Source organism: Bactrocera dorsalis, chromosome 6, assembly GCF_023373825.1.
Source record: "Bactrocera dorsalis isolate Fly_Bdor chromosome 6, ASM2337382v1, whole genome shotgun sequence".
NCBI classification, from domain to species: Eukaryota; Metazoa; Arthropoda; class Insecta; order Diptera; family Tephritidae; genus Bactrocera; species Bactrocera dorsalis.
In genome coordinates this window covers 12704548-12713682 of record NC_064308.1, presented here as the reverse complement: position 1 = coordinate 12713682, position 9135 = coordinate 12704548, and the positions used below count along the sequence as shown (strand labels likewise).

General features: G+C 33.4%; 1 pseudogene; it reads right to left on the bottom strand.

Annotated features, from left to right (window-relative positions):
- Positions 1-8800: 8800 nt before the first annotated feature.
- Positions 8801-8930, bottom strand: LOC125779813 (small nucleolar RNA U3; annotated as a pseudogene).
- Between the last annotated feature and the right edge of the window lie 205 nt (positions 8931-9135).

Sequence of the window (9135 nt, the reverse complement as noted above, 5' to 3'; positions counted from 1 at the left end):
ACTTGCGTGAAATTCTACACATGACTCCATCCTCCAATCGTCCTCTGATATTATTGGTGTAAATAGTAGTATTACTAGTGAGACCATACAGATAAATCCCAAACGATTACTAACATTTCTTTTTCATTTGTTGAGTAATTTTGTACAGTTCGCGTTAATGGCTTTCTTGCATTGTGACAATACAGAGCCAATCGCATGGTTTCTTGCATCTGCAGTCAAATCAAATCCTTTTCCAAAATCTGGTTGGAATAATTCTATTTGTTCTTTTAGTTTATTTGTTAGTGTTTCAATTGCTTTAAGGGCTTCGTCAAATAATTTCACATGTACTGGGCTACTTTTATTCTTTGAAATATTACCATTCTCTCCTCGTAGGTAGAGTGTTATTGGTTTTGTTATGGATGTAAATCCTTTTATAAATTTTCTATAATATGAGGTCATTCCCAAGAAATATCTTAAGTCTTTTAAATTTGTAGTGGTTTTGTACCTATGTATAGCTTTTATTTTTCCTGGATCTACTGTTATTCTACCGTTTTTAATTATATGTCCTAAAAATGCTGTCTGTCTTTGAAAAAATTTTGACTTTTCATCCGAGATTTTCATGTTGGCTGCGTGTAAAGTGTGTATTATATTGGTGATGTCTTTCATAGGTTGTTCAGGGTTAGCTGAATATATTAGAACATACTCTATATGTACGCATGCGCATACTCCTATGAATCGTCTGAGGATGTCGACGACGCATCTTTCAAAGATCGACAGAATCTAACGTCGAGAAGTACTCAGTTCTTTTCATTAATTAATTTATTTCTGTTTTATACCTTTCTTCTCCTATCATATAATTTATTTTTGTTAGTTTATTACTTTTTACAATTAATACATTCTTTTCTGTATCTATCATTGCTTTCATTTGCTTTAAACCTTTAATTCCTATCAAGAAATCGAAATCTTGTAAAGTATCGAATTCTAAAAATTCCAGGCTGAATCCTATTATGTTCACTTTCTTTTTATATTTAATTAATGATTTGCCGTGTAAAGTAGCTGTTTGTTTTTTCTACTTCTATCCTTTTGGATTTACATAATTTTCTTCTCCACAACTATCAATTAAAATATGCAATGAGTTACCTTCTTCTGTGGTCCTTACAAGCGTTGGTAACCCATGCCTTAGAATAAAAAAATATTATTCCTGTTCATATTCTATGTGTGATTGTTGATCGTGTATAATTTACTTGATCCGTTGATTCTTCGGTTGTATATTAGCATGACTTGTATTATCTCATTCTCGTTTGTATCCCAGTGCTCCTGCTACTTTCTTAAATGGATTTTGATAATTCTGTCGAGGCTGCGGATTTCGTGGTGGTTGTTGCTGATTTTCGTGGTAATCACCATTAAATTGTGTTATTCATTCAAACATATTCAGATCCACTTCTTCTGGTCTGGTGTAGGAACATATTTGTTCTGTTCGTTGTGGAATGGTTGCCCTTCTTCCTAATTGTAGTTCGGATAACTGTCGTTGCAGGTCGGCGACTGCGTTGGTTAATGCAATTAAATTTGCTGGTTCAGTCATTTTGCTGATTTATTTGTTTATTTATTTTATTAAAAATCGGTCTCCAGTTGTATTCTTGGATCGCTGCTTGATATGGTATTCTTTCTATGAAAGCGTTTTGTTTGCCAAGGATGGTATATTGATCCTTTACCTGCAATTTGTTGTCGTGTTAGGATTGACGTTGTGTGGGATGACGCACTGGTAAACTTCTTGGATGGTTTAAATGAATCCTTTATTTGTTTCCAGGGACTAGGTTCTTCCATTTCAGGCAGACTGACAAAAGATATTATTGAAGAACCTTTTTTTATTGCTGCCCCACGTTGGGCGCCCGTTAATTTATTTACTCGGGATAGATATAAAATAAATATAATTTTAAGTCAATCAATGAGATTCCTACTGCCTGATCCTTTATTCGTATAATAATTCACAGTATACACATGTACTTAAGTATTGAATATATTAAACTTAACCGTACCTTTACAAGTGGTATACAGAACTTGTTACTCGGCAGTCGATAATGATAAAGTGACTTAGAGGCTATTGTTCCTGTGGTTTATATAGGCTATGCTTATCGCTGCTTATACTATTGAGATGCTGGTTGTTTACTAGTAAAAAACTATTTGGGTTGTTATTGTTTGTTGTACTGATAGTGCATTTCTATTGTTCCAAGATAAAGTTCTTTTGATGATTTTTCTTTAACCGTCCGGTCAATGACCAAACTTTCACCATTCGTTCAATGACCGGGTACCCAAGTGGAGCAGATGTAGAAGTCGTTAGTTTACTAAATAAAATTTTTTTTCTGTGTAAGTTGGCTACATGGCATAGAAAATAACTATATATGGGGACATAGTCTAAGCGGAGTGCTAAGGTCAATGGATATTTAGGTACATAAGCCATCCCTCTCCCCTTTCCATTTCGGACGAAATTTTTGTGCGAAAAAGATGTGGACCTAATATAATATAAACAACAATTTTTTGGCTAATCTATACACATTTAAATTAATTTTCACACCGGAAATGGCTGATATCATTATACGCCATACTAATAAAAATGCAATCTCAACGTATACAGCATATAATGAAAAAAATCCAGAAAAAAAAACAATTGCAGTGGAAAAATCTCGAGCTGCAGGAATTTTATGCATTTTTGGCTATTTTGATAACTTCTGGCGCAAATAATTCAAATACTGACAATGCAAGGGAAAAGTGGCAGCTGTATTCATATCCATTATATCGCGCAGCAATGAGTATCAATCGATTCTGGAATATTATTCGTTTTATTCGATTTGACGATGCCAATACTAGAGCTCAGCGCTTAGAAAGTGATAAAGATGCTCCAATACGAGACATTTGGACAATGTTAAATAGTAATTTAGCAAAACATTATAAACCAACAGAATACCTAACAATCGACGAGCAACTTTATCCATACCGAGGTCGAACTAGATTCACTCAATACATTCCATCAAAGCCAGCTAAATATGGAATTAAAGTATGGTGGATATGTGATGCTGAAAATTCGTATCCACTTACTAGACAGCTTTACACTGGGAAATCGAAAAATGGTCGTGGGAAAAATGTTGGTGAAAGAGTTGGTAAAGACTTGGTGGCACCATACAAAGGATCCGGTAGAAACATCACAATGGATAATTTCTTCACAACTCTTCAACTAACAAAATTTTTACTGTCTTGGAACTTGAAGAAAAATAAAATGTTGGTACTCTGAAGAAAAATAAAGCATACATTTCACCAGCAATGGCTGTTTCAAAAACTTGAGAGGAATTATCCACTGTGTTTGGCTTTCATGAAAAAGTAACCCTATGTAGTTATATGCCAAAAAAACAAGGTAGTAATTATGCTATCATCAATGCATGACGAAGCAAAAATTAGTGATAGTGCAAAGAAAAAAACCTGAAATCATCGATTTTTATAACTGGTCTAAAGCTGGAGTAGACAGGATGGATAAAATGCTTGGTAGATATACTACAAAAAGATCAACTCAACAATAGCCTCTAGCATTTTTTTACAATATTCTCGATAGTGCCTGCCTTGCAGCATATATTCTGTATTATGAGTATAATAAAATGCTTGCTAAAAATCGTATGAACGACGCTTATTTTATCGGCAATTGGGCAGAGAGCTGTGTACTCCATTCATTTCTCAACGAAAGTGGCGATTGAATCTCTTCTTGGTCGAGCTGTCAATCCAAATGCGCAGCCAACATCATCTGTATTATTGAGACCTCAGAAGCAGCGCGATTCAACTGGAAGGAAAAAGATTATTGGTGTATGCTATGAATGTTTTCAAAGTTTTTTTTTTTTTTTTATTCAAGTTAAATTTACAATCTGTCTTATTGTTAATAGACAATAAGTAAATGTGCTGTTAAGGTACAAACAAATTGTGAGTGTTACTTCATTAAGTGACCCTCTGTTTTACATAATTATTTGCTAATTTCTTTATGTTAAAATAACATAATCATTCACTAGTTTGTGCTAAAGTTATGTATTTACATTACGTGCTTGCGTGCTGGTTTACAAGTTTAATATGTCTTTTCTTTTTAACCTTGTTGTAGTGGGTGCCTGTAGTAATGCCACTGCTAAAGGATTGGGATGGATCTCTAACCTGATTTTGTATCTTTCACTAAACTTTTTTATTTCATCTTTCACTTTACATTTTTTTAAATCTCTGTGAATAGTTTGATTTGAAATATACCATGGAGCTTATATAGCTTTTATAAATTAGCAGTTTATTTTCAAGAGAAAGAACAGATTTTTTACCCAGAAGCCAATAAAGACTTCTTAATTTTATATTAATTTGTTCTTTTTTCGCTTTTACATGATATTTCCAGGTAAGCCTTCTATCTATGTATAACCCCAGGTATTTCACATGATCACTAACAGGTATGGCTGTATTAAAAATTTTGATTGAAGGACAATCACCTTTTCTTAGGGCAAAAGTAACATGGACAGATTTGTCTGAATGACTTTAATGTTCCACATCTTGAGCCAGTCTTCTAGTTGGAATAAGTAATTTTGTAGTATGTCAGAAGATTCTGAAGGCACTTTATTTGAAGTTAGGACTTCCCTGTGGTACGCCTGATTTTATTTTATACATACTTGAGTACTCATTTCCAACCCTAACATAAAATTGTCTATCTTTTAAATAAGATTTAATAAGAAAGAAAAAGGGAGCAGGTAAATTTTTCTTTAATTTGTAAAACAGTCAGGGGTGCCAGACTTTATCGAATGCTTAATGCCAGTAGACTTATGGGGCGATACGAACTAACTAAGTTTTCGGGTTTTTTTTTTGGTTTAGCAATCATAATTATTTCTGCACATTTCCAGGCTGTAGAAAAGTGCTGAAGCCTTAGTATAGCATTGAATGTAATTGTAAGAGCTCGCATGGACTTCTCAGTTAGGTGCTTTAGTACTGCGTGGTCTATCTGATCGTAGCCTGGGCTTTTTTTGTTGCTGCATTTTGCCAGTTCCTCTTTCACTTCTGATAAAATAATACGCCTTATTGGAAAATCCATTTGGCATGGAGTATCCAAAAAGTGCATCACTTCCCTTTCATCAGAAGCATTAATAAAATTAAATGGGTTGTAATACTTCATTTAAGTACTTAGCAAACGCCTCTGCTTTATCCTCATCTGACCGATACCATGAATTGCTGGAGTCTTTTATTGGAACCTTTCTGACTTTTGGGCGTTTGAGAAATTTTGTGGCATTCTACACACATTCAGAGCGAGTTGTGTTAGGTTTCAAGGGAGTTTTTTTTAACTGCTTAAGCCTTATTTTTAAATATTTAGTAGCTCTGTTTAAAATTAATTTGTCACTTGGATTCTGGGTCCTTTGCCATATTTTCCTCAACGATCGTTTTTCCTTTATTAGGGTTTTGATTTCCGCAGGGATAAAGGTACTGTTTACTACAAAAGTATCTTGTGGAGTTGAGATAAAACCTGCTTCTACAATGGCGTTGTTAAATTTTTCAACAAAGCCGTCTAATTGGTCAGTGGTTCTTAAGTTAACACTAAGATCAATATTATTGTCTAACCAGTAAGAAAATGATGGAATATTAGTACGTGGAGTCACAATTTTTGGTTTACTTTGAAAAATTATAGGTGATGATTGGAGTACCGCAATTAAGGATGAGTGATCAGAGCTTAGTTCAAAGTTTTCTTCAATTTTTAGCAAATTACTAGAGGCCTGAGTACACAACAAAATCTAATAGATCCGGAACTTTAGTGGGATCCAATGGCCAGTAGGTAGGCATACCGGTCGAGAGAACTGATAAATTCCTATTCATAATGCATTTAAATATTTCGTTACCTTTCGGATTATTTAAGCGAGAGCTTCACCAAGGACGCTTTGCGTTAAAGTCTCCTCCGAGTAAGAATGTCGAGCCGAATTCGCTAAACATATTTTCATATTCTATGCACCTGAATGTGTGCCTGGGTGGAAAGTATCCAGCGCCAATAGCTATTGATCGGGTGTTTGTTTTGATTTTTATGCGTGAAATTTGCATCGAAGGTGAACAAATTTCTTTCAATGGTTCATATTTAATTTTTGAGTTAATAATCACCGCCGACCCGCCCCGGGCTCTACCCCCAGGGTGGTTACAATAAACTATGTCGTATCCTCTAATTTTAAAAAATGATCTTTGTGAAAAATGAGTTTCGGAAACTAAAAATACATCTATACCACTTTTGTTAAGAAATGTTTCGATTTCGTTAATATGGTTGACAATACCGTTGGCATTCCAAATTGCTATTCTTAAGTTTAGTTGCATACTTTGTTCAATAAACTATTGATTATTGCTAATAAATTATTTATCTGAGCAGTCTGTGCATTAATTATTTTCTCAATTTTTTCTAAAAATTGATCGAGGTTAGTTGTTTTTACAGCATCAGCATACGAGGCCATGTTGTTTGTTTTGCTGTTGAAAAATGAATTTTGTTTTTGCAAATTTGTGGATTCTGTGGCATTGTAAACAAGCGGACTCTCCATCGTACGTGCTTTGCTAGCATCATATTTAGTTTTAAGTGACTGGTGTACTTGACACCCGCGATAGTTAGCTGGATGTTCGTGCTGATAGTTTGCACATTTGGCAGGAGCATTTCTGTCTTTGGTACATTCGGTAGTGTTGTGATTAGAGTCGCATTTAAGGGGTTACATACGTCGAGCAGCACCAAAATGCAAAAATGCGCTAAAAGAAAAACTCTTTTAAGAAGGGATAACAATAGAAATGAATATAAAAAAATTTTGTACAATGTTTATTGGTATAGTTTAAAAAAAAAATATTTTTTAATTTTTCTTTACAAAAATTAGTACTTAAAATATCACGTGCCACAAAGTACAATAAAAAAAAGTTGCTCCACGGTCTGCATGATAACTCATACAGTTTTTAACATTTTTTGATGCGTTTTTTTTTTTTAATATTCGAAAATGTTTTCTCTATAGTCTGTCGAGCCGAATTTTTTAATTTCGAAAAATTTTCCAATTTACGGAATTTAGAAAAAAAAATGCGTTTTACGTCATAAATGTCACACTTTAATTATGTTTATAAAATTTTTTAATAAAAATATCAAATTTGATCGAGGTTAGTTGTTTTTACAGCATCAGCATACGAGGCCATGTTGTTTGTTTTGCTGTTGAAAAATGAATTTTGTTTTTGCAAATTTGTGGATTCTGTGGCATTGTAAACAAGCGGACTCTCCATCGTGCGTGCTTTGCTAGCATTATATTTAGTTTTAAGTGACTGGTGTACTTGACACCCGCGATAGTCAGCTGGATGTTCGTGCTGATAGTTTGCACATTTGGCAGGAGCATTTCTGTCTTTGGTACATTCGGTAGTGTTGTGATTAGAGTCGCATTTAAGGGGTTACATACGTCCAGCAGCACCAAAATGCAAAAATGCGCTAAAAGAAAAACTCTTTTAAGAAGGGATAACAATAGAAATGAATATAAAAAAATTTTATACAATGTTTATTGGTATAGTTTAAAAAAAAATATTTTTTAATTTTTCTTTACAAAAATTAGTACATAAAATATCACGTGCCACAAAGTACAATAAAACAAAAGTTGCTCCACGGTCTGCATGATAACTCATACAGTTTTTAACATTTTTTGATGCGGTTTTTTTTTAATATTCGAAAATGTTTTCTCTATAGTCTGTCGAGCCGAATTTTTTAATTTCGAAAAATTTTCCAATTTACGGAATTTAGAAAAAAAAAAGGTGCGTGGAGTCCCTACGCGCGGATGAAGTTATACTTCTTAGTGATATTCAGAAATGCATATCATTTTGTATGAAAGAAAACTAGAAAACTTAAATTCACATTTTATAAATTTATTATGCACATAAAATGAAGAATAAAGCAAAGTCTAAATGAATGAATTTTGACTCAGAAAGTAGTTCCGTCTCTTCGTTGCGGAAGAGAATATGCAGCGTAATCATCTCTCTTTTGTTCTTCGCCAATTTGGCTGCCGGATTGACTTGTGAAGATCAATTTTTTGTTGGTGACATATTCATATGTGTACGCATATGTATGTTTGTATGCTTGTGATTTATTTGTTCGGCAATGTATGCAAATATATGTACATATAAGTATATATGAATGTATGAACATGCAAGTCAATGCGCGCACATGCGTATACATACACTCATATGAGCATGTGCAGATACACAAGATAGGATAGAAGATGTATGCCTTTTAACATCGTATACTATACAAATAAATATTTTTCTTACTAATAGAAATTAAAGTAAAGAAAAATATTTATTTTTATAGTATACGATGTTAAAAGCAAAAAATTAAAAATTTATTCTGTCGGGATTCGAACCTGGGACCTGTGTTAGCATCTTGACCTTCCAAGCGCTTACCACCAACACCACCATTGACAATTAGGTTACGCTGACTTAAGTATGATTTGGTTATGAATGCAAGAAACATACGATGGTTCTAATAATTTTGTTTAAGTATAGAAATATACATACTTTGTAGAACATTTGCTTTCGCAATAAATTTATCACAGCAATATACATATACATAACATTGCTGTGATGCCCTGAGAAGTATAGTCTTAATAAATTTATTATTAATTTTTTGCTTACTAATAGAAATTAAATTTATCACAGCAATATAATGTATGTGTTTATGTATATTGCTGTGATAAATTTATTTTCTATTAGTAAGAAAAAAATATTTATTAGTATTGATTTCCAAAAGCACAGAAATGATTCTGTGAATTTATTCATTAAAATCGCCACTCAGAAGTCGTTTTATCCCTTGTAAGCGAGCGATTTTCTTAAATCTCACGCTCTCAGATAAAACGATATACCTCGTCCTCGTGGGTCAATTTCAAAAATCACAGAAAGGATTCTGTGTGATTCTGAAAGGCCAACGCAGAGTATTTCAATTAAAAGTCACATAAAATAGTTGAGAATTCGCAGAAAGGCAAACGAAAGAAAAAGAACTATAACTTCAATAATGCACAAGCATACAAACATACATATGCGCACACATGTGAATATGTCACCAACCAAAAATTGAAACATTGTTCTACAAAAACAACAACAGCATAAGCATGGCAACATTGT